The sequence below is a fragment of the Oncorhynchus nerka genome, linkage group LG14 (genome assembly GCF_034236695.1).
Source record: "Oncorhynchus nerka isolate Pitt River linkage group LG14, Oner_Uvic_2.0, whole genome shotgun sequence".
Taxonomy (NCBI): domain Eukaryota; kingdom Metazoa; phylum Chordata; class Actinopteri; order Salmoniformes; family Salmonidae; genus Oncorhynchus; species Oncorhynchus nerka.
In genome coordinates, this window is record NC_088409.1 from 65,903,322 (window position 1) to 65,929,810 (window position 26,489).

The window sequence follows — 26,489 nt, forward strand, 5'->3', positions numbered from 1 at the left end:
ATAAGTAATGCACCTGTCATCCGTGTGTGTGTGTGTGTGTGTGTGTGTGTGTGTGTGTGTGTGTGTGTGTGTGTGTGTGTGTGTGTGTGTGTGTGTGTGTGTGTGTGTGTGTGTGTGTGTGTGTGTGTGTGTGATGCTCGTGTGTGTGTGTGTGTGTGTGTGTGTGATGCTCGTGTGTGAGTGTGTGTGTGTGTGTGAGTGCAATTTCCTTGGGTAGAGAGCAGAGGAACAGCCTGCAGCTCTGTATGCGTGCAGCCTAATTTCCCCCATAATCCACCCCTCCCATTATCTGCATAATCATTATTCTCCGTGGATTCTACATTAAGGAGAGAGGGAAGAGAGCAATGGAGGGTATAGATGGAGAGGGAAAGGGGGAGGATGAAGCTTCACTCTCGTTTAAATGTCAGAGACCATTCATGCTCCGTTGCATTTTGAATTATTTACGTAGTCGCTTTGTGTAGGTGTAGAATGTTTGTTTGTTCTAACTATCCTTCTCTTTATCTTCTCTCTCTCTCTCTCTCTCTCTCCCTCTCTCTCTCTCTCCCTCTCGCTCTCTCTCTCTCTTTCTCTCCCTCTCTCTCTCTCTCTCTCTCCCTCTCTCTCTCTCTCCCTCGCTCTCTCCCTCTCTCTCTCTCTCTCTTTCTCTCTATGTCCCCTGCCACATCATCGCTTCCTCATTTATTATGTCTTTTTGAAGAGCTAGCCACAGTAAATGAGCTTATTGAACTCTGAACATTTTATCTGTCCTCTGACCAAACCAACCAGCCTGACTGATAGCAGTAGCTGGTGAGCCGTGGGAAAACCTGACTGACAGAATGTGGAGGGGGAGAGCTGATTGGACGTGTGTGTTCTGTCACCGTGGCCTTGTTCGCATAAAGCTCTGATTCTGTTTTACTACTGAACACGCAGTCTATCGCTGTAACGCGAGAGAGAGAGAGGGAGAGAGAGAGAGGGAGAGAGAGAGAGAGAGCGAGAGAGAGGGAGAGAAAGAGAGAGAGAGAGAGAGAGAGAGAGAGAGAGAGAGGGAATTTGGTTTCGCGGTTTATTGCTTTGGCATTTGTAGACTCCAGAAGTCCCAGTAAGCGGAGAGGAAAAATGAAGACAGCGTATCTAACAGAGGGGAGATAAAAAGAGGAGAAAGAGCTCATTCTCATTTCACTCAGAGTGGTCTGGTCTCCGGAGGATGATTAAATGATTTCTGATTAATGAAAAGATGGAGCAGACTTGCCTCGCTGTTCCTGTCTTCCTCTGCTCTCTAAAACACAGCAAGGCCCGACAGAATCCATTTTCATAATGACATCTTGGAGGGAGAAATGATTTGAAAGTAGATGAAACACAAACATTTCTCTCTCTCTCTCTCTCTCTCTCTCTCTCTCTCTCTCTCTCTCCATAACCCTCCATAACCCTCCATAACCCTCTCCATAACCCTTATCCTAATCCTAAACTTATCCCTTATCCTAACCCTTATTGTAAACCTTACCCTAACCCTAAATGTAACATTAGCAAGCAGTTTCTTATCAACAGATAGTCAGTTGATAGTAGGACCATCTTTAGAGGATATACAGATGGATATTCGGGACCATCCAAATAAAGTGTGACCGAAGCACTTTGCAGGGGAGCAGATAGTACTTAATAAAGCAAATACATGACCTTTTCTTATAGTACACAGTCACAACCTTCATACAAGTCTCACCATTGACCTTTCAAATTTGGGAGAACGAAAGTTCCCATTGGTCTAGAAATGAATATATTGAAAAGATATTGAATTGAATAGTTTCTTTCCTGGCACAATTGTGACGTATTAGATTGTCATATTATTCACTGACTATACTAGTTTATGACTTGCAGTCGTGTTGGTTCTGTCTGACTGAGTAGAGCTATAGGCACAAGCCACACGACTGAGGGAGAGTTATACCTTCTCAGATGCTGCTTAAAAGCCTCTGTCCCTGAAAGAGAGGGAGGGGGGAATAACGAGAGGGAGGGGGGAATAAAGAGAGGGAGGGGGTAATAAAGAGAGGGAGGGGGACCATGTAGTGTGTAGCTTCTTCACGCCTCATTGGCCCAGTAAACTGATATTGGCTGTGCACTCTTTAACATCACAACAATCACATCAACATCTCTGGGGCCCCACCGCAATTACCATCATCAGCTATAACTCTGCCCTTGTTATTCAGCCCGTGACTATATTTGCAATTTAAATCATGTTTTTGACCCCCTAACTGTTTTTGCATTAGTGAGAGAGAGACAGAGAGAGCAAGAGAGAGAGAGGGCAGTAGGGAGAGAGAGAGAGAGAGAGAGAGAGAGAGAGAGAGAGGGGGCAGTAGGGAGAGAGAGAGATAGAGAGAGAGAGAGAGAGGGCAGTAGGGAGAGAGAGAGAGAGAGAGAGGGCAGTAGGGAGAGTGAGAGGGCAGTAGGGAGAGAGAGAGAGAGGGAGAGAGGGTAGTAGGGAGAGAGAGAGAGGGCAGTAGGGAGAGTGAGAGGGCAGTAGGGAGAGAGAGAGAGGGCAGTAGGGAGAGAGAGAGAGGGGGCAGTAGGGAGAGAGAGAGAGAGGTTAGTAGGGAGAGAGAGAGAGAAAGAGAGAGAGAGAGGGCAGTAGAGAGAGAGAGAAAGAGAGGGCAGTAGGGAGAGAGAGAGAGTGCAGTAGGGGAGAGAGAGAGAAAGAGAGAGAGAGAGAGGGCAGTAGGGAGAGAGAGAGGGGGCAGTAGGGAGAGAGAGAGGGCAGTAGGGAGAGAGAGAGAGCAGTAGGGAGAAAGAGAGGGCAGTAGGGAGAGAGAGGGGGCAGTAGGGGAGAGAGAGAGGGCAGTAGGGAGAGAGAGAGAGGGCAGTAGGGAGAGAGAGAGAGAGAGAGGGGGGGCAGTAGGGAGAGAGAGAGAGAGAGGGCAGTAGGGGAGAGAGAGGGAAGTAGGGAGAGAGAGAGAGCAGTAGGGAGAGAGCGAGAGAGAGTGCAGTAGGGAGAGAGAGAGAGCAGTATGGAGAGAGAGAGAGAGAGCAGTAGGGAGAGAGTGAGAGAGAGCAGTAGGGAGAGAGCGAGAGAGAGAGCAGTAGGGAGAGAGAGAGAATGAGAAAGAGGGAGAGCTGCGAGAGAGAGAGGAGGGAAAGCAGCAGAGAGAGAGAGAGGAGGGAGAGCAGCAGAGAGAGAGGGAGGATTGGAGATGCAGAGCAGGCCTGTCTGGTAGTAGTTTATAGGTCCTCTCTTCTCTCAGCTAGCGTCTTCCCGTCAGAGACAGAGCGAGGCCCGCTGAGAGTTAGAGAGACTTGGGGGGGTATGAGTACAGGTTGTTTACATATGAGGTAGATAGACGGAGAGAAAAGCTGGAGAGGTGACTCAGGTCCATGGTTGTCAGCGGGGAGAAAGTGGGGCGGGAGATGGGGGGGAGGGAGATACTGATTAGAGAGCGTGATGAGAGGGGATGGGTGAGAGGAACTCCGGTAGAGTGCTGTCAAGGAGTAGCGAGAGGGATGAGAAGGGTGAGAGGGGTGGAGGGATGCAAGAAGGGAGTGAGGGGTGAGGAGAGGCAGAGGGGTGAGATGGGGGAGGAGAGGCAGAGGGGTGAGGAGAGGCATAGGGATGAGGAGAGGCAGAGGGGTGAGAGGGGTGAGGAGAGGCAGAGGGTGAGGAGAGGCATAGGGATGAGGAGAGGCAGAGGGGTGAGAGGGGTGAGGAGAGGCAGAGGGGTGAGGAGAGGCAGAGGGGTGAGGAGAGGCAGAGGGGTGAGAGGGTTGAGAAGAGGCAGAGGGGTGAGGAGAGGCAGAGGGGTGAGAGGGGTGAGGAGAGGCAGAGAGGTGAGGGGTGAGGAGAGGCATAGGGGTGAGGAGAGACAGAGGGGTGAGCTGGAGTATCATCGCTGGAGTAACCTGGTTTCCCCCGGTAACTTCAGATGGTGTGACGGTATGCCAGCCTGTCACAGAGCACGGAAGGACTTCACAGAAACTCTCAGAGATACGTTGCGATTCCCAGAATTAGAAGGCGGGAGAGAGCTGATAATTAGGATGAAAAACAGTGTTTCCAGTTCCGTCGAGAAGCGGAGGATGTCAAGTTGAAGTGTACTAATTTTACCCAGCATGCATTGCCAACCGGGGGGCTGAAAGGACGTGGCACTCAGAGGTGAAGCGGGTGATACAGGGGTGACAGAAGGGAGGGGTGGGACTAGGTTAGTATTTCTGATTCTTACATTCGGTGTGGAAGGCGAAATAAAGGTGTTTTATACAATAATTAGTTTGGGCACAATCCTAACATGCACACAGCTTAAAGTTTGAACTTTTAATCAATGCATAATTTACACAAGACCTATTTCCCAATGAGGATTCTGCCCATATAGCAGTCAGTACATCTCAGTATTGTTTTGCTGTTTGTATATTGCTCTGAGAGCTTGCCTGTAAAACTCAAGGGGTTTACTCCCTGTACCAGTGGGATTGACACCACCCACTTTCCCATAAATATGGCTTTGGATCAAAGTAGCGTCTAGAAATCCTGTTTCCCTGTCTGGGTGTTGACACAGAATTCTTGCAACTTTCATTTGACTGCAGAACATACACCTCCCCCTCGCCCGTTAGTGTCGTCTTGCCACCTCAGTCAACTTCGGGGTCATGAACTCTGCTAGCTGAGACTCTGGGAAAACACACTTTCTAGGGACTCTGGTAAATGGTGTGTCTGTCTGTACATTATGTGTGTGTTCCTCAGTTCCTCTGTGGAAAGAGAAAAGAGAAATCTTCAGATACTGTACTGAAATGCTGAAATCCAACTTTGAAGGCCTTCCAGTTTATGATCATTGGTTTAAATAAACTGGGACTAAGAATAGCAAAAGATGAACATTTACCAGGTAAGTCTGAAGCGATGGGAAGTTTTGAGAGGTATTTTGTCAATAGCTACTGAGAGAGTGGTATTGATTATAGTTATAGTTAGTTTTTTTTAACAAATTCAATAACGTAAAATGAATACATGATACAAAGAGAGAGGCGGCGCTGGAGAGGTAGAGACATGGGGAGAATGGGTAGAGAGAGAGAGGAGGCGCTGGAGAGGTAGAGAGATGGGGGGAATGGGTAGAGAGAGAGAGGAGGCGCTGGAGAGGTAGAGAGATGGGGGGAATGGGTAGAGAGAGAGAGGAGGCGCTGGAGAGGTAGAGAGATAGGGGGAATGGGTAGAGAGAGAGGAGGCGCTGGAGAGTTAGAGAGATAGGGGGATGGGTAGAGAGAGAGGAGGCGCTGGAGAGGTAGAGAGATAGGGGGATGGGTAGAGAGAGAGGAGGCGCTGGAGAGGTAGAGAGATAGGGGGATGGGTAGAGAGAGAGGAGGCGCTAGAGAGGTAGAGAGTTGGGGGTATGGGTAGAGAGAGAGAGGAGGCGCTGGAGAGGTAGAGAGATGGGGGAATGGGTAGAGAGAGAGGAGGTGCTGGAGAGGTAGAGAGATGGGGGAATGGGTAGAGAGAGAGGAGGCGCTGGAGAGGTAGAGAGATGGGGGAATGGGTAGAGAGAGAGAGGAGGTGCTGGAGAGGTAGAGAGATAGGGGGAATGGGTAGAGAGAGAGAGGAGGCGCTGGAGAGGTAGAGAGATAGGGGGAATGGGTAGAGAGAGAGGAGGCGCTGGAGAGGTAGAGATAGGGGGAATGGGTAGAGAGAGAGGAAGCGCTGGAGAGGTAGAGAGATGGGTGGAATGGGTAGAGAGAGAGAGAGGGGGCGCTGGAGAGGTAGAGATAGGGGGAATGGGTAGAGAGAGAGAGGAGGCGCTAGAGAGGTAGAGAGTTGGGGGAATGGGTAGAGAGAGAGGAGGCGCTGGAGAGGTAGAGAGTTGGGGGAATGGGTAGAGAGAGAGAGGAGGTGCTGAGAGGTAGTAGAGATAGGGGGAATGGGTAGAGAGAGAGAGGAGGCGCTGGAGAGGTAGAGAGATAGGGGAATGGGTAGAGAGAGAGAGAAGGCGCTGGAGAGGTAGAGATAGGGGGAATGGGTAGAGAGAGAGAGGAAGCGCTGGAGAGGTAGAGAGATGGGTGGAATGGGTAGAGAGAGAGAGGGGCGCTGGAGGTAGAGAGATAGGGGGAATGGGTAGAGAGAGAGAGGAGGCGCTGGAGAGGTAGAGAGATAGGGGGAATGGGTAGAGAGAGAGAGGAGGCGCTAGAGTGGTAGAGAGTTGGGGGAATGGGTAGAGAGAGAGAGGAGGCGCTGGAGAGGTAGAGAGTTGGGGGAATGGGTAGAGAGAGAGAGGAGGTGCTGGAGAGGTAGAGAGATAGGGGGAATGGGTAGAGAGAGAGAGGAGGCGCTGGAGAGGTAGAGATAGGGGTAATGGGTAGAGAGAGAGAGGAGGCGCTGGAGAAGTAGAGAGATGGGGGGAATGGGTAGAGAGAGAGAGGAGGTGCTGGAGAGGTAGAGAGATGGGGGAATGGGTAGAGAGAGGAGGCGCTGGAGAGGTAGAGATGGGGGAATGGGTAAAGAGAGAGAGGAGGCGCTGGAGAGGTAGAGAGATGGGGGAATGGGTAGAGAGAGAGAGGAGGCGCTGTAGAGGTAGAGAGATAGGGGATGGGTAGAGAGAGAGAGGAGGCGCTGGAGAGGTAGAGATGGGGGAATGGGTAGAGAGAGAGAGGAGGCGCTGGAGAGGTAGAGAGATGGGGGAATGGGTAGAGAGAGAGAGGAGGCGCTGAAGAGGTAGAGAGATAGGGGGAATGGGTAGAGAGAGCGATTTGTAATGTATTCATTATTTTGGAACTTCTATGAGTGTAATGTTTACTGTTCATTTTTTATTGTTTATTTCACTTTTGTATATTATCTGCTTCACTTGCTTTGGCAATATGTAACATATGTTTCCCCTGCCAATAAAGTTCCTTGAATTAGAGAGAGAGAGAGAGAGAGAGAGAGAGAGAGAGAGAGAGAGAGAGAGAGAGAGAGAGAGAGAGAGAGAGAGAGAGAGAGAGAGAGAGAAAGAGAGAGAGAGAGAGAGAGAGAGAGAAAGAGAGAGAGAGAGAGAGAGAGAGAGAGAGAGAGAGAGTTGTTGGAGAGTGAAAGAGAGGTAGGAACACAGTGAGGGTGAGAGAGAGAGAGAGAGAGAGAGAGTTGTTGGAGAGTGAAAGAGAGGTAGGAACACAGTGAGGGTGAGAGAAGGGGGGAGAAGGTGAAAGACTGTATATCCCAAGACATAAAAGCTTGAGAGTGAGTTATAGAGATGGAGAGAATGAAAGAGAGAGCAAAGTGGGAGGCAGGCGGAGACATCTGTGGTGCGTAGTGTGGTGTATGTAGGGGTGTTAACTAAGATGCATGGTCTTATGCCTCTCTGTGTGTCTGGCCTCCGAGCACCAGTCTCTCTGAGTTATTCACTAACACTCTCTAATTCCCACATGCAAAGTGATATTTCAGTAAGGGAGACTGCGCCCGGCTTGTTCCGTTTACAGATTCATTTGTCACCCCATAATGATGCTGGGGGGCTACAAACACTGTACAGGTCACACACAGAATTGGAGTTAGAAGTTCATGTTGGAGGAGAAACCTGTGGGTTTGAATAGACTGGGACCACATCACATAGTGAGATGATTAGGTGTTGGTGTGTCTCATGGTAGGAGAAACCTGTGGGTTTGAATAGACTGGGACCACATCACATAGTGAGATGATTAGGTGTTGGTGTGTCTCATGGTAGGAGAAACCTGTGGGTTTGAATAGACTGGGTCCACAGCATATCAAATCAAATCAAAGTGTATTTGTCACGTGCGCTGAATACAACAGGTGTAGCGCTTACAGTGAAATGCTTACTTACAGTGTCTAAACAATAGTGCAAAAAAGGTATTAGGTGAACAATAGGTAGGTAAAGAAATAAAACATACAGACACCAGTTAGTCGGGCTAATTGATGTAGTATGTACATGTAGATATGGTTAAAGTGACTATGCATATATGATGAACAGAGAGTAGCAGTAGTGTAAAAGAGGGATTGGCGGGTGGTGGGTGGGACACAATGCAGATAGCCCAGTTAGCCAATGTGCGGGAGCACTGGTTGGTCAGGCCATTTGAGGTAGTATGTATATGAATGTATAGTTAAAGTGACTATGCATATATGATAAACAGAGAGTAGCAGCAGCGTAAAAGAGGGGGTGGTGGGTGGTGGAACACAATGCAGATAGCCCGGTTAGCCAATGTGGAGGCACTGGTTGGTCGAGCCAATTGAGGTAGTATGTATATGAATGTATAGTTAAAGTGACTATGCATATATGATAAACAGAGAGTAGCAGCAGCGTTAAAGAGGGGTTGGGGGGGAGCACACAATGCAAATAGTCCGGGTAGTCATTTCATTACATGTTCAGGAGTCTTATGACTTGGGGGTAAAAACTGTTGAGAAGCCTTTTGGTCCTAGACTTGGCACTCCGGTACCACTTGACATGCGGTAGTAGAGAGGACAGTCTATGACTGGGGTGGCTGGGGTCTTTGACAATTTTTGCGGGCCTTCCTCTGACACCGCCTGGTGTGAGGTGTCCTGGATGGCAGGCAGCTTTGCCCCAGTGATATACTGGGCCGTACGCACTACCCTCTGTAGTGCCTTGCCGTCATAAGGTCCTGACGCCCCCCATGAGCCTGAGTGATAAAGTTGTGTTATCTCAGTTGCCAGGTCTGTCACCCAATGCCACACCACACTTCCCTCCTCTTTAACTCCTCCCCCATGATACCCTCCGTCCCAGCCTGAGGGAGAGAATGCCCTTACACAATCAGCGTAGATCTTCTCTCAGAAGAAGCCCAGCCCGCTGAGCATCCCTTTCCGACACATGTCCTTTGATCATGGTCATGTTTAATCAGAACATGAAAGATAACACCCTGACCTTCTCCACAAGTCAATAACACATATCTCTGTCCCAGCGGCATTTCAAACCTGTTTCATCTAAACCTAATTGAAAGCCATGGTGTGTGTTTTAAGCCAGCTAGAAAGCCTCAACACAGTGGATTTGGTGTTTTGACATGTGTTGGTATGTACAGATACTCTCGGATCCAAAGGGTTCTTTTAAAGGTGGCTTTGAGGAGCTTTCAAAGGTATCATTAGAGGACAGGTAACAGTATAAAGAGAAATGTTGGTGTGTTGCTCCTACTGTGACAGCTTCAGGAGGTAGCTTAAGCACTGCGTTAACCTCCTGCGGTGTGTTCAATATCAGATTATGTACGTGCTATATTAGGTTATGGGAAGGTACAAGTAACTGCCATAATAAAGAAAACATTTTGAGTAAATGAGCAGGTGCTTCCACACAGCTGTGGGTCCTGAGTTAATTAAGTAATTAACATCCCATCATGCTTAGAGTCATGTATAAAAATGGTGAACGATGTCCCATCCCTCCAATAGAGTTCCAGACTCTTGTAGAATCTATGTCAAGGTGCATTGAAGCTGTTCTGGCGATTCGTGGTGGCCCAACACACTATTAAAACACTTTATGTTGGTGTTTCCTTTATTTTGGCAGCTACCTGTATGTTACATGTAGGATGCTTTACGGCCTGAAAGAAGCAGAGAGACAGAGAGGGAAGAGATTGGAAAAATAGAGAGATGGACAAAGCAAAGAAATCAGACAAGGGAATGGAGAAGTTATTGTGTTGATGTGTGGAGATAGAAAGGAGATAACAGCGTGTACGTAAACAGAGAGTTGACAGTTTTACGGGACAGAAGGAGAAATATATATTTATGAGGAGTTTGAGAACCTATCGCCATGTTCCAAGTGCCTAACAACAACCACAGCTTGGAGCTGTGTCGAAATAAAACGGTATGGGGGAAAAGAGTTAATGATGACATTTTGAAATGTTGAGTTTCACTTAGCGGTTGCCCTCCCACCGCTAGCTAGATGCCAGATCTCCTCAAATGTTGGCCATCCCATCAAGAACATTTCACAATCTAGCCCTCTTCAGAAAATTAAATCCCTTCTTCTCTTTCCTCTTTTAATATAGCAGCCATCCATTTCTGGCCCCTATTTCAGCAGATCTCTAATTCCAGATGATATCTGCCCTCCCAGCCATTATTCAGAGAATGAAATGAATCCATTCTAATTGAATCAGATTGGTGGGAGGGGATAATCATCACCAGTGACATTAAGAGTGTGTGATCTAACTAATGCCTCCATTCGGCATGCAGAGGAGGAGGATAATATGGCTAGTACAGTAATGAACCGTTTGGATGGTTATATATAGTAGTGGAATTTCTTATTGCATACGCACTCAGGAAAGCACACACACACACACACACACACACACACACGCACACATGAAACACACACACACGCAGGAAAACATGCACACGGCCCACAGTAATCCCACAGTAAATCAGGCTGTCTGTGTGTGCAATTAACATAGTTGCAGGAGAGCATTCTCTGCATATTTCCTGTGAGTCAGTAAATGGAGGTTATGTTTCTCTTCTAGGGATCTGCCCTGCGGTCTGTCTCACTCAATCCACACGTAGCCTCCATTACTTACTTCCCACTCCAAATGCTCTGAGGCTGGCCAGCACAGGAATGGAGAGGATTTCTCCTCAGTCAGCACATAATGGGACTATTCGATTGATGGAGTTGTTTATTTCCTGATTTTACACACAACTGGGATGAACTTATACAGAATGGGCTCGTAGAAAGTGTCTGCTTTTACATCATGTTATTAATGATGGGGTCTGACTCTGTGGCACTGTGTGCATATAAATGTGTGATGGTGACTGGCAGGGTTCCGGAGTAACAGATTTCCAAAAAACGGTAACTGTAATCCGTTACGTTACCAGCTAAATATTGTAATCAGATTACAGCTGCTTTTGAAAAACTAGATGATTACTTCGAGGATTTACTTTTGAATTCAGAAAGGATGTTTGCGAGAAAAAAAAATATTTGACACTTCTCTGTTTTCTCAATGACATTCAAATCAGCATTGAAAAAAGGCGCAAGTTTAAGGCGGTTCCACCTGAGCGAGTCTGACCACAAGTCAGAGACCGCTATGATGTCAGAGACCACTATGACAACACACCATATGTGTTTGATGGATAGCGGGAATGTGTATTTGAACCCAATAATGGTTGAATTCTAGAAGTTTAAGCTGCCCAAAAACCATTGTTTTTTAAACCAGTGGACAGCCAGTGAATATAGTGTGGATCCCAGCCTATGGAATACAAGTGGGACTTTTAATGCTCAATCTAATTCATGCTGATAAAAATAAATAATCCATAAGCCTAATGGACACATGCTCAAACTCGCACACTTTTAATAGACTTAAAGGGGCCATTTGTAGTTACTACATCCATTTTTGGCTCCACAATGAAATAGGGTGCAGGCCAGGCAGCAGGCTATTAGCCAGCCTGCCAGCATAGTGGAGTCTGCCACTAGCATAGTCAGTGTAGTCAGCTCAGCTATCACCATTGAGACCGTGTCTGTGCCTCGACCTAGGTTGGGCAAAACTAAACATGGCGGTGTTCGCCTTAGCAATCTCACTAGGATAAAGACCACCTCCATTCCTGTCATTACTGAAAGAGATCATGATACCTCACTTCTCAAAATAGGGCTACTTAATGTTAGATCCCTTACTTCAAAGGCAATTATAGTCAATGAACTAATCACTGATCATAATCTTGATGTGATTGGCCTGACTGAAACATGGCTTAAGCCTGATGAATTTACTGTGTTAAATGAGGCCTCACCTCCTGGCTACACTAGTGACCATATCCCCCGTGCATCCCGCAAAGGCGGAGGTGTTGCTAACATTTACGATAGCAAATTTCAATTTACAAAAAAAAAATGAAGTTTTCGTCTTTTGAGCTTCTAGTCATGAAATCTATGCAGCCTACTCAATCACTTTTTATAGCTACTGTTTACAGGCCTCCTGGGCCATATACAGCGTTTCTCACTGAGTTCCCTGAATTCCTATCGGACCTTGTAGTCATTGCAGATAATATTCTAATCTTTGGTGACTTTAATATTCACATGGAAAAGTCCACAGACCCACTCCAAAAGGCTTTCGGAGCCATCATCGACTCAGTGGGTTTTGTCCAACATGTCTCTGGACCCACTCACTGTCACAGTCATACGCTGGACCTAGTTTTGTCCCATGGAATAAATGTTGTGGATCTTAATGTTTTTCCTCATAATCCTGGACTATCGGACCACCATTTTATTACGTTTGCAATTGCAACAAATAATCTGCTCAGACCCCAACCAAGGAACATCAAAAGTCGTGCTATAAATTCACAGACAACACAAAGATTCCTTGATGCCCTTCCAGACTCCCTCTGCCTACCCAAGGACGCCAGAGGACAAAAATCCGTTAACCACCTAACTGAGTATCTCAATTTAACCTTGCGCAATACCCTAGATGCAGTTGCACCCCTAAAAACTAAAAAAATGTCTCATAAGAAACTAGCTCGCTGGTACACAGAAAATACCCGAGCTCTGAAGCAAGCTTCCAGAAAATTGGAACGGAAATGGCGCCACACCAAACTGGAAGTCTTCCGACTAGCTTGGAAGGACGGTACCGTGCAGTACCGAAGAGCCCTTACTGCTGCTCGATCATCCTATTTTTCTAACTTAATTGAGGAAAATAAGAACAATCCGAAATTCCTTTTTGATACTGTCGCAAAGCTAACTAAAAAGCAGCATTCCCCAAGAGAGGATGACTTTCACTTTAGCAGTGATAAATTCATGAACTTCTTTGAGGAAAAGATTATGATTATTAGAAAGCAAATTACGGACTCCTCTTTAAACCTGCGTATTCCTCCAAACCTCAGTTGTCCTGAGTCTGCACAACTCTGCCAGGACCTAGGATCAAGAGAGACGCTCAAGTCTTTTAGTACTATATCTCTTGACACAATGATGAAAATAATCATGGCCTCTAAACCTTCAAGCTGCATACTGGACCCTATTCCAACTAAACTACTGAAAGAGCTGCTTCCTGTGCTTGGCCCTCCTATGTTGAACATAATAAACGGCTCTCTATCCACTGGATGTGTACCAAACTCACTAAAAGTGGCAGTAATAAAGCCTCTCTTGAAAAAGCCAAACCTTGACCCAGAAAATATAAAAACTATCGGCCTATATCGAATCTTCCATTCCTCTCAAAAATTTTAGAGAAGGCTGTTGCGCAGCAACTCACTGCCTTCCTGAAGACAAACAATGTATACGAAATGCTTCAGTCTGGTTTTAGACCCCATCATAGCACTGAGACGGCACTTGTGAAGGTGGTAAATGACATTTTAATGGCAACGGACCGAGGCTCTGCATCTGTCCTCGTGCTCCTAGACCTTAGTGCTGCTTTTGATACCATCGATCACCACATTCTTTTGGAGAGATTGGAAACCCAAATTGGTCTACACGGACATGTTCTGGCCTGGTTTAGATCTTATCTGTCGGAAAGATATCAGTTTGTCTCTGTGAATGGTTTGTCCTCTGACAAATCAACTGTAAATTTCGGTGTTCCTCAAGGTTCTGTTTTAGGACCACTATTGTTTTCACTATATATTTTACCTCTTGGGGATGTTATTCGAAAACATAATGTAAACTTTCACTGCTATGCGGATGACACACAGCTGTACATTTCAATGAAACATGGTGAAGCCCCAAAATTGCCCTCGCTAGAAGCATGTGTTTCAGACATAAGGAAGTGGATGGCTGCAAACTTTCTACTATTAAACTCGGACAAAACAGAGATGCTTGTTCTAGGTCCCAAGAAACAAAGAGATCTTCTGTTGAATCTGACAATTAATCTTAATGGTTGTACAGTCGTCTCAAATAAAACTGTGAAGGACCTCGGCGTTACTCTGGACCCTGATCTCTCTTTTGAAGAACATATCAAGACCATTTCGAGGACAGCTTTTTTCCATCTACGTAACATTGCAAAAATCAGAAACTTTCTGTCCAAAAATGATGCAGAAAAATTAATCCATGCTTTTGTCACTTCTAGGTTAGACTACTGCAATGCTCTATTTTCCGGCTACCCGGATAAAGCACTAAATACACTTCAGTTAGTGCTGAATACGGCTGCTAGAATCCTGACTAGAACCAAAAAATTTGATCATATTACTCCAGTGCTAGCCTCTCTACACTGGCTTCCTGTCAAAGCAAGGGCTGATTTCAAGGTTTTACTGCTAACCTACAAAGCATTACATGGGCTTGCTCCTACCTATCTCTCTGATTTGGTCCTGCCGTACATACCTACACGTACGCTACGGTCACAAGACGCAGGCCTCCTAATTGTCCCTAGAATTTCTAAGCAAACAGCTGGAGGCAGGGCTTTCTCCTATAGAGCTCCATTTTTATGGAACGGTCTGCCTACCCATGTCAGAGACGCAAACTCGGTCTCAACCTTTAAGTCTTTACTGAAGACTCATCTCTTCAGTGGGTCATATGATTGAGTGTAGTCTGGCCCAGGAGTGGGAAGGTGAACGGAAAGGCTCTGGAGCAACGAACCGCCCTTGCTGTCTCTGCCTGGCCGATTCCCCTCTTTCCACTGGGATTCTCTGCCTCTACCCTGTTACGGGGGCTGAGTCACTGGCTTACTGGGGCTCTCTCATGCCGTCCCTGGGGGGGGGTGCGTCACCTGGGTGGGTTGATTCACTGTTGTGGTCGGCCTGTCTGGGTTGGCGCCCCCCCCTTGGGTTGTGCCGTGGCGGAGATCTTTGTGGGCTATACTCGGCCTTGTCTCAGGATGGTAAGTTGGTGGTTGAAGATATCCCTCTAGTGGTGTGGGGGCTGTGCTTTGGCAAAGTGGGTGGGGTTATATCCTTCCTGTTTGGCCCTGTCCGGGGGTGTCCTCGGATGGGGCCACAGTGTCTCCTGACCCCTCCTGTCTCAGCCTCCAGTATTTATGCTGCATTAGTTTATGTGTCGGGGGGCTAGGGTCAGTTTGTTATATCTGGAGTACTTCTCCTGTCCTATTCGGTGTCCTGTGTGAATCTAAGTGTGCATTCTCTAATTCTCTCCTTCTCTCTCTCGGAGGACCTGAGCCCTAGGACCATGCCCCAGGACTACCTGACATGATGACTCCTTGCTGTCCCCAGTCCACCTGGCCATGCTGCTGCTCCAGTTTCAACTGGCCTGGGCCCTAGGACCATGTCCCAGGACTACCTGACATGATGACTCCTTGCTGTCCCCAGTCCACCTGGCCATGCTGCTGCTCCAGTTTCAACTGTTCTGCCTTACTATTATTCAACCATGCTGGTCATTTATGAACATTTGAACATCTTGGCCACGTTCTGTTATAATCTCCACCCGGCACAGCCAGAAGAGGACTGGCCACCCCACATATGCTCTCTCTAATTCTCTCTTTCTTTCTCTCTCTCGGAGGACCTGAGCCCTTGGACCGTGCCCCAGGACTACCTGACATGATGACTCCTTGCTGTCCCCAGTCCACCTGACTGTGCTGCTGCTCCAGTTTCAACTGTTCTGCCTTATTATTATTCGACCATGCTGGTCATTTATGAACATTTGAACATCTTGGTCATGTTCTGTTATAATCTCTACCCGGCACAGCCAGAAGAGGACTGGCCACCCCACATAGCCTGGTTCCTCTCTAGGTTTCTTCCTAGGTTTTGGCCTTTCTAGGGAGTTTTTCCTAGCCACCGTGCTTTTACACCTGCATTGTTTGCTGTTTGGGGTTTTAGGCTGGGTTTCTGTACAGCACTTTGAGATATCAGCTGATGTACGAAGGGCTATATAAATAAATTTGATTTGATTTGATTTGATTTTTGGACATATAAATTATATATATATTTGTAAAGATATTATTTAATCGTATTATTTTATGTAAAAAAATGTAACCTTTATTTAACTAGGAAAGTCAGTTAAGAACAATTTCTTATTTTCAATGACGGCCTACCGGGTAACAGTTGGTTAACTGCCTTGTTCAGGGCAGAACGACAGATTTTCTACCTTTGTCAGCTCAGGATTTGATCTGGCCCAACGCTCTAACCACTAGGCTACCTCCCACCCTATGTAGTAGAAAGCGATGGGTTAGAAGAAGCCTACATAAACAACCCATAAAGTCAAATTTAACACCCATACTGTATATGGCCAGCTATGTAAACTTTAACATTGATTTATCCTGCAATAGATGTCGGTAACATACATTTTTGTCTTCTTCTAATGCCTCTTAAGGGGAAAGTAATCTAAAAGTAACTGAATGTAATCAGATTGCATTACTGAGTTTGGGTAATCCAAAAGTTACATTACTGATTACAATTTTGGACAGGTAACTAGTAACTAACGGATTACATTTAGAAAGTAACCTACCCAACCCTGGTGACTGGCACTGTGTGTGTATAAATCCGTGATGGTGACTGGCACTGTGTGTGTATAAATCTGTGATGGTGACTGGCACTGTGTGTGTATAAATCTGTGATGGTGACTGGCACTGTGTGTGTATAAATCTGTGATGGTGACTGGCACTGTGTGTGTATAAATCTGTGATGGGGACTGGCACTGTATGTGTATAAATCTGTGATGGGGACTGGCACTGTGTGTGTATAAATCTGTGATGGGGACTGGCACTGTGTGTGTATAAATCTGTGATGGTGACTGGCACTGTGTGTGTATAAATCTGTGATGGGGACTGGCACTGTGTGTGTTTAAATCTGTGATGGGGACTGGCACTGTGTGTGTATAAATCTGTGATGGGGACTGGCACTGTGTGTGTATAAATCTGTAATGGGGACTGGCACTGTGTGTGTTTAAATCTGTAATGGGGACTGGCACTGTGTGTGTATAAATCTGTGATGGTGACTGGCACTGTGTGTGTATAAATCTGTGATGGTGACTGGCACTGTGTGTGTTTAAATCTGTAATGGGGACTGGCACTGTGTGTGTATAAATCTGTGATGGGGACTGGCACTGTGTGTGTATAAATCTGTAATGGGGACTGGCACTGTGTGTGTATAAATCTGTGATGGTGACTGGCACTGTGTGTGTATAAATCTGTGATGGTGACTGGCACTGTGTGTGTTTAAATCTGTAATGGGGACTGGCACTGTGTGTGTATAAATCTGTAATGGGGACTGGCACTGTGTGTGTATAAATCTGTAATGGGGACTGGCACTGTGTGTGTATAAATCTGTGATGGGGACTGGCACTGTGTGTGTATAAATATGTGATGGGACTGGCACTGTGTGTGTATAAATCTGTGATGGGGACTGGCACTGTGTGTGTTTAAATCTGTAATGGGGACTGGCACTGTGTGTGTATAAATCTGTGATGGGGACTGGCACTGTGTGTGTATAAATCTGTGATGGTGACTGGCACTGTGTGTGTATAAATCTGTGATGGGGACTGGCACTGTGTGTGTATAAATCTGTGATGGTGACTGGCACTGTGTGTGTATAAATCTGTGATGGGGACTGGCACTGTGTGTGTATAAATCTGTGATGGGGACTGGCACTGTGTGTGTATAAATCTGTGATGGGGACTGGCACTGTGTGTGTTTAAATCTGTGATGGGGACTGGCACTGTGTGTGTATAAATCTGTGATGGGGACTGGCACTGTGTGTGTATAAATCTGTAATGGGGACTGGCACTGTGTGTGTTTAAATCTGTAATGGGGACTGGCACTGTGTGTGTATAAATCTGTGATGGTGACTGGCACTGTGTGTGTATAAATCTGTGATGGTGACTGGCACTGTGTGTGTTTAAATCTGTAATGGGGACTGGCACTGTGTGTGTATAAATCTGTGATGGGGACTGGCACTGTGTGTGTATAAATCTGTAATGGGGACTGGCACTGTGTGTGTATAAATCTGTGATGGTGACTGGCACTGTGTGTGTATAAATCTGTGATGGTGACTGGCACTGTGTGTGTTTAAATCTGTAATGGGGACTGGCACTGTGTGTGTATAAATCTGTAATGGGGACTGGCACTGTGTGTGTATAAATCTGTAATGGGGACTGGCACTGTGTGTGTATAAATCTGTGATGGGGACTGGCACTGTGTGTGTATAAATATGTGATGGGACTGGCACTGTGTGTGTATAAATCTGTGATGGGGACTGGCACTGTGTGTGTATAAATCTGTGATGGGGACTGGCACTGTGTGTGTTTAAATCTGTAATGGGGACTGGCACTGTGTGTGTATAAATCTGTGATGGGGACTGGCACTGTGTGTGTATAAATCTGTGATGGTGACTGGCACTGTGTGTGTATAAATCTGTGATGGGGACTGGCACTGTGTGTGTATAAATCTGTGATGGTGACTGGCACTGTGTGTGTATAAATCTGTGATGGGGACTGGCACTGTGTGTGTATAAATCTGTGATGGGGACTGGCACTGTGTGTGTATAAATCTGTGATGGGGACTGGCACTGTGTGTGTATAAATCTGTGATGGGGACTGGCACTGTGTGTGTATAAATCTGTAATGGGGACTGGCACTGTGTGTGTTTAAATCTGTAATGGGGACTGGCACTGTGTGTGTATAAATCTGTGATGGTGACTGGCACTGTGTGTGTTTAAATCTGTAATGGGGACTGGCACTGTGTGTGTATAAATCTGTGATGGGGACTGGCACTGTGTGTGTATAAATCTGTAATGGGGACTGGCACTGTGTGTGTATAAATCTGTGATGGTGACTGGCACTGTGTGTGTATAAATCTGTGATGGTGACTGGCACTGTGTGTGTTTAAATCTGTAATGGGGACTGGCACTGTGTGTGTATAAATCTGTAATGGGGACTGGCACTGTGTGTGTATAAATCTGTAATGGGGACTGGCACTGTGTGTGTATAAATCTGTGATGGGGACTGGCACTGTGTGTGTATAAATATGTGATGGGACTGGCACTGTGTGTGTATAAATCTGTGATGGGGACTGGCACTGTGTGTGTATAAATCTGTGATGGGGACTGGCACTGTGTGTGTTTAAATCTGTAATGGGGACTGGCACTGTGTGTGTATAAATCTGTGATGGGGACTGGCACTGTGTGTGTATAAATCTGTGATGGTGACTGGCACTGTGTGTGTATAAATCTGTGATGGGGACTGGCACTGTGTGTGTATAAATCTGTGATGGTGACTGGCACTGTGTGTGTATAAATCTGTGATGGGGACTGGCACTGTGTGTGTATAAATCTGTGATGGGGACTGGCACTGTGTGTGTATAAATCTGTGATGGGGACTGGCACTGTATGTGTATAATTCCAGGTTTTATACCAACCGGCCGTGATTGGGAGTCCCATAGGATGGCAGACAATTGGCCCAGCATCGTCTGGATTTTGCCGGTGTAGGCCGTCATTGTAAATAAGAATAACTTGGCTAGTTAAATAAAGGTTACATTTAAAAATATATATATATACATCTGTGATGGTGACTGGCACTGTGTGTAAAAAGCTGTGATAGTGACTTAGCTTGGTCTGGTCTATCTCTTCTACCTCATCTGTACAGCAGGGCCCCCGTTGTGGAGCATAAAGGCTTTGGCTCCTGAGAAACGTTATCTCCTAACAGGCCATGGCACCTCCTGTAGCTCTCAGCAGCCGTACCGACACCATGCTCACAGTGGGGGAGACACGCACACACGCAGATCAGCATCACACACCGACCTCCTTATCTCTGAACACATATTACAGCGCTGCCTGTCATTTAGTGCAGAAGGGGGGAGAAGGAGGAGAGGGGGAGGAGGAGGCGAGAAGGAGGAGAGGGGGGGAGGAGGAGAGGGGGGAGGAGGAGGCGAGAAGGAGGGAGAGGGGGAGGAGGAGGAGAGAAGGAGGAGAGGGGGGAGGAGGAGGAGAGAAGGAGGAGAGGGGGGGAGGAGGAGGAGAGAAGGAGGAGAGGGGGAGGAGGAGGAGAGAAGGAGGAGAGGGGGGAGGAGTCATTGTACTATGAGGCTGACCTTTGTACAGCACTTGAATGTAAAATTCAATATAAAGCTACGATAAAGAGAAGAGAAGAACCAGGTTTAGAATGCAAATGTAACCCTTTCATGTTTTTGCTTTCTATTCCAGTTTTTTTGTTCTTTGATTGCCTTCCAAAAATAAGAGGCGCAAATGTCCTTATGGGATATGGGCTCATAGGCTAGTGTTAGGGTTCTAATTGCTCTGCGTGTCATTCAGCCGGGTTTGAGTTGTAAGTAACTGGCTTTCTCATCGCTTGTGCTTCAGTCAGATGGTGGATTGACGAGGTGAGAGAGGAGTGTCTTCTTTCACTACACTGTTAACTTTCTGCACACCACACCTTTCCCATTATAGGACTATAACCTTTCCAGTAAAGCTTAATCAGTGTGCACATATTTTTATGTGTGTGTGTGTGTGTGTGTGTGTGTGTGTGTGTGTGTGTGTGTGTGTGTGTGTGTGTGTGTGTGTGTGTGTGTGTGTGTGTGTGTGTGTGCGCATGTGGGATTTAACAACATGTAAAGTAGGGAGGGTAGGCTTTTATTGATAATGAGATTTAATTATGAGCACCTTGTCTGGGTTGGGAGTGGGAGGAGGGGAGGGGGGCTGGTAGCAAGACAGTGAGGTTTTTGAACAGGTTTTATACCCTCAGCACCTAGTTACAGTGGCTCTAGGACTTCCTGTAAACAGTGATTGACATGAACCTGCATCAGGTGTGGTCTCCTTGCTAACCCTTAATCAGCTACAGTCAGTCTCCTATAACCATGACTCATAGAATGCTTTGGCTTTAATAGCAGAAGTCAAATGCTTTTAACATTGACCTGGTAATTCCTTAGAGGTCAAGCAAAGAGGCCATGTCACATGACACTGATGGGGTCAGGGGTCAGACTACTGAGTCCTTCACCTTTGGGCACCACCCAATGATCCTCAAGGGTGTCTGAGATAAATTTGATGTATCAAGAATGAAAGGGTTTACAGTATATGGTATACTGCCCCCCGTGTTTTAACCTGCCCCATAATGCATTGGTTCAGCTATGAAGGCTATTGCAGACATTTCTGACCACATTTCTGAGTGGTCAGAAACCTCAGTGAATGAACCGAGGTAAAGGAAGTCTGATGATTGATGAGGGATCCACGGGAACTAATATACTCCCAGTAACTCAGGACATATCCCCAGGAATGATCTCCAGTGGCATTTAGCAGAGCTATAATCATATGTCTATACGCTATAACCAGGGCAAAGCCTCCATCATTCAGATAGCTTTACAGATCTGGGGTTATAATGCAGAAAGCCTCGGTCACCCACTTAGCTCGTACCAGCTTTGTTACCTAAGCTCAATTACAACCTGCAATGAGCTCAGAAGACAGAACTTCTGCCATTAGGACCCTGCCATCGACAGTTTCACTGTAAGCAGTGGCAGCAATCACCTCTGATAAGAGGATTATGGGGCTGAGGAGGAATCCTCCCCGTCCTCAACACATCGCCGTCTGCCCAGAAAGAGCCAGCTCAGCAAGCTCACTGCTATTAGGCCAACTCCTATAGCCACAAAGAGTGTCTGTCTCTCATCTGTCCCCTGTTCTCTAGCTCTACTCATCTCTCACTTCTCTTTCTGTCTGGTGTCCTCTGTTCACTCTTTCTCCCCTCATCCGGTTTTATTTTTACCTTCCTCTATCCTTCTTCTTTCTTCTGCTGTCTCCTCCCTTCACTCTCCTCCCTTCACTCTCCTCCCCTCACTCTCCTCCCTTCACTCGCCTCTCTTCACTCTCCTCCCTTCACTCTCCTCCCTTCACTCTCCTCCCCTCACTCTCCTCCCTTCACTCTCCTCCCTTCACTCGCCTCTCTTCACCCCCCTCCCTCTGTTGTCAGTAACTCATCAATGCGCCGGCACGGGGTAATATCCTTGCTTGCATTGTTCATAAACTTTACTGTCTGGTGGAAGGCTTTTTTTCTCCTCTTTTTAGTGCAGTCGATTTAAAGCTGGGGAAGTATATGTTCAGCGTCCCTGTCTTAATGTCTGCGGAATGGCTGTGTGCTGTAAAAGGGACCTTAATTGCACCGTGACACAATGGGAGCTGGCATAGTGACGGTCCCCATGGACCCCAGCACGAGAGGGGACAATGAGTCAGAGGGAGAGAGAGAGACACATTGCCACTGCCTCACTTTTCTACCGCGTCAGCTACACACTGGCTCTGTGGTCTGGTGGATGCATAAAGCAATGCAAATTCAAGGAATATAGGCCTACAATCATTTACAGATGAGGGGAATTTTCACATGTTAGTGTTCTCATGTTGTGTGGTACATGTCTCTTTTGGTGTCTCGCTAACCCTGTACTCCCAAAACCTTGAACTGGTACTCTTATTTTTCTAACCTGGAGGAAACACGCTAATTTTAGAACGAAAAATATTCACTGCTCATATAGTAATATTCCTGGTTGTGTTCTTCTTCTGCATGCCAATAGGTGCATTAAACAGACACTGTGTTGCAGCAGAGATGGCCTCTGTCAATGAGAGCTGTTGAAGACGAAACACAGAGAGCTCTGGGATGTTATATTAGCCTTTTATGTCAATCAATTATCTTTCATTTACCATGCCGCAACTCTCAAAGGATCTGCTGCCGAGTCAACAGCACAACACTAAGGGCTTGCCAACAGAGGAAAAGTCATTCCTCAATCACCATGATGAAAATGCATTAGCTTAAGAGGAAGTACTGTATGTAGTCAGAGAGATGAATGGTAAACAAGAGCAAAGAAATCAGTCACACAGGAAAGGGAATGAGTTTGTTTATTTGTCATGGAGAGAGACTTGGGGAAGCCCATTACAGGCTGTTATTTGCAGACGGGGGAGGAAGAGGACATGAGAAGACACGGTCAGCAATTGATAGAGGGATAAAAGTTGGCCTCCATCATTATTTCATATCACGGTGTTAGTCATGAAGTTGTACACACACACCAGAGAGAGAAAGTGTGTGCGTGCACTTGGATGAATGTGTGTACACACTGTCATTTTATGTGATTGACAGTGTGTGGAGTTTCAACTTCAGCAACTTTGACATGTCAGTGTGTATTTAAAGTGTATTCGGAAAGTATTCAGACCCCTTCACTTTTTCCACATTTGTTTACATTACAGCCTTAATCTAAAATGAATTTAATAAATAAAAATCTACACACAATACCCCATAATGACAAAGCGAAAACAGAAAAACAAAAACAGAAAAACAGAAATATTCAGACCCTTTGCTATGAGACCTGAAATCGAGCTCATATCAAATCAAATCAAATCAAATGTATTTATATAGCCCTTCGTACATCAGCTGATATCTCAAAGTGCTGTACAGAAACCCAGCCTAAAACCCCAAACAGCAAGCAATTCAGGTGTAGAAGCACAGTGGCTAGGAAAAACTCCCTAGAAAGGCCAAAACCTAGGAAGAAACCTAGAGAGGAACCAGGCTATGTGTGGTGGCCAGTCCTCTTCTGGCTGTGCCGGGTGGAGATTATAACAGAACATGGCCAAGATGTTCAAATGTTCATAAATGACCAGCATGGTCGTATAATAATAAGGCAGAACAGTTGAAACTGGAGTAGCAGCACGGTCAGGTGGACTGGGGACAGCAAGGAGTCATCATGTCAGGTAGTCCTGGGGCATGGTCCTAGGGCTCAGGTCAGTTGAAACTGGAGCAGCAGCACGGCCAGGTGGACTGGGGACAGCAAGGAGTCATCATGTCAGGTAGTCCTGGGGCATGGTCCTAGGGCTCAGGTCCTCCGAGAGAGAGAAAGAAAGAGAGAAGGAGAGAATTAGAGAACGCACACTTAGATTCACACAGGACACCGAATAGGACAGGAGAAGTACTCCAGATATAACAAACTGACCCTAGCCCCCCGACACATAAACTACTGCAGCATAAATACTGGAGGCTGAGACAGGAGGGGTCAGGAGACACTGTGGCCCCATCCGAGGACACCCCCGGACAGGGCCAAACAGGAAGGATATAACCCCACCCACTTTTCCAAAGCACAGCCCCCACACCACTACAGGGACATCTTCAACCACCAACTTACCATCCTGAGACAAGGCTGAGTATAGCCCACAAAGATCTCCGCCATGGCACAACCCAAGGGGGGGCGCCAACCCAGACAGGATGACCACATCAGTGAATCAACACACTCAGGTGACGCACCCCTTCCAGGGACGGCATGAGAGAGCCCCAGTAAGCCAGTGACTCAGCCCCTGTAATAGGGTTAGAGGGAGAGAATCCCAGTGGAAAGAGGGGAACCGGCCAGGCAGAGACAGCAAGGGCGGTTCGTTGCTCCAGAGCCTTTCTGTTCACCTTCCCACTCCTGGGCCAGACTACACTCAATCATATGACCCACTGAAGAGATGAGTCAAAAATGGAGCTCTATAGGAGAAAGCCCTGCCTCCAAAAGCTGTCCTTGAAATGGTCTTGATATGTTCTTCAAAAGAGAGATCAGGGTCCAGAGTAACGCTGAGGTCCTTCACAGTTTTATTTGAGACGACTGTACAACCATTAAGATTAATTGTCAGATTCAACAGAAGATCTCTGTTTCCATTGATCATCCTTGAGATGTTTCTACAACTTGATTGGAGTTCACGTGTGGGAAATTCAATAGATTGGACATGATTTGGAAAGGCACACATTTGTCTATATAAGGTCCCACAGTTGCCTATGCATGTCTGAGCAAAAACCAAGCCAAGATGTTGAAGAAATTGTCCGTTGAGCCCATAGACAGGATTATGTCGAGGCACAGATCTAGGGAAGGATACCAACACATTTCTGCAGCATTGAAGGTCCCCAAGAACACAGTGGCCACCATTTTTCTTAAATGGAAGAAGTTTGGAACCACCAAGACTCGTTCTAGAGCTGGCCAAACTGAGTAATCGGCAGAGAAGGTCCTTGGTCAGGGAGGTGACCAAGAACCCAATGGTCACTCTGATAGAGCTCCAGAGTTCCTCTGTGGAGATGGGAAAACCTTCCAGAAGAACAACCATCTCTGCAGCACTCCACCAATCAGGCCTTTATGGTATAGTGGCCAGGCACATGACAGCCCACTTGCAGTTTTCCAAAGGATACCTACAGGACTCTCAGACCATGAGAAACCAGATTCTCTGGTCTGATGAAACCAATAATTAACTTTTTGGCCTGAATGTCAAGTGTCTCGTCTGGAGGAAACCTGGCACCATCCCTACGGTAAAGCATGTTGTGGGGATGTTTTTCAGCTGCAGGGACTGGGAGACTAGTCAGGATCGAAGATGAATGGGGCAAAGTACAGCGAGATCCATGGTGAAACCCCGCTCAGGACCTCAGATTTGGGTAATGGTTCACCTTCCAACAGGACAACGATCCTAAGCACACAGCCAAGACAACACAGGAGTGGCTTCAGGACAAGTCTCTGAATGTCCTTGATTGGCCCAGCCAGAGCCCAGACTTGAACCCGATCAAACATCTCTGGAGAGACCTGAAATTAGCTGTGCAACGGATGCTCCCCTGGGACTGACCGCCATGAATCAGTCTAATGTAGCAAAATTTGAAATTGTGTTTATTACATTGGAAAAAAGCAGAGACCCAAAGCTACAAAATGGTATATCATACACTGCATTTGAGGAACAATGGGAAGGTAATTATGCTTTGAAAGTTGATAAACTTGTTACCTCACTTTTGAGAAAAAAGCTTTTGAATGTTTTGGTGCCAACTGGAGAGCTTTTCTTTGTCTACTCCCATTCCCGCATCATTAACACCTTTTTTACGCTTTAGACCGAGCCATCTCTTTAAGGGTTTATCCGAAAGTTCTGTACTAATGACAGCTGTCAAGCACCCAAGCTACCTAGCTAACTTGCTAGCTACTTCCAGACACAAATGAGAGAACATCTCACTGAACATTACTCGACCTAGCAGAGCTGGTTATTGTTACGCACGCCTCTATGAAGAGGGAACGCAACACCCTGCTACAACTAAACTCTCTGTGAAGCGAAAAAGGTATGGACTGTAGGTGCGAGTAAAAATGACAACAAGCAGAATGTGGTACCGTTTACAAGGACTTTATTCCTTTACACGGTAATATGGGGAAAAGGGGCTGGACGGAACCAAAGCAAAGAAAGTAAATCTCAAACCCCCCCCTCTCCTATCTTACCTGCCTACCCACTACTTACCTAATTTAGCACCACCTGGTGCCCTAACCAAAATACAGGGGGTGGTCCGCCCAGGTCTTACCTAGTGTGCCTAGACAGCGAATATGCTATGGGTATATGTATGCCCGCGGGCCTCTTGCCTAAGCACTCCCAAGGTGCCTTCCCCTTTCCCCCTGGGAACAAATGAAACAGAATATTAAACAATTTTCAAACAAACTAACAAACGACATCAAATAAGCTCTATCTGAGCAACAAACTCACAAAATATACCAACTCTCAGCAAAATCAACCTCTAGCAAAATCTCTAGCAAAATCTCTCAGAAAATCTCTCTACAAAAAGCTCTCTGAAAATCTCTCTACAAAAAGCTCTCTCTCCTGAACAGAACACTGGCTTTTTCTATAGCTTCTGAAGGAATGTGTAATTGGAGACAGCTGCGTCTTGACGAGGGGGCGGGGTCAGCTCTCCAATTAGCCCTGGAGTCGACCAATCAGCTGTTTGAAGGATTTCCGGAAGCCATTTCCTGAAATAAACACATGCACAAACACAAACTACAACACATAAACTGGGGAACGTAACAGT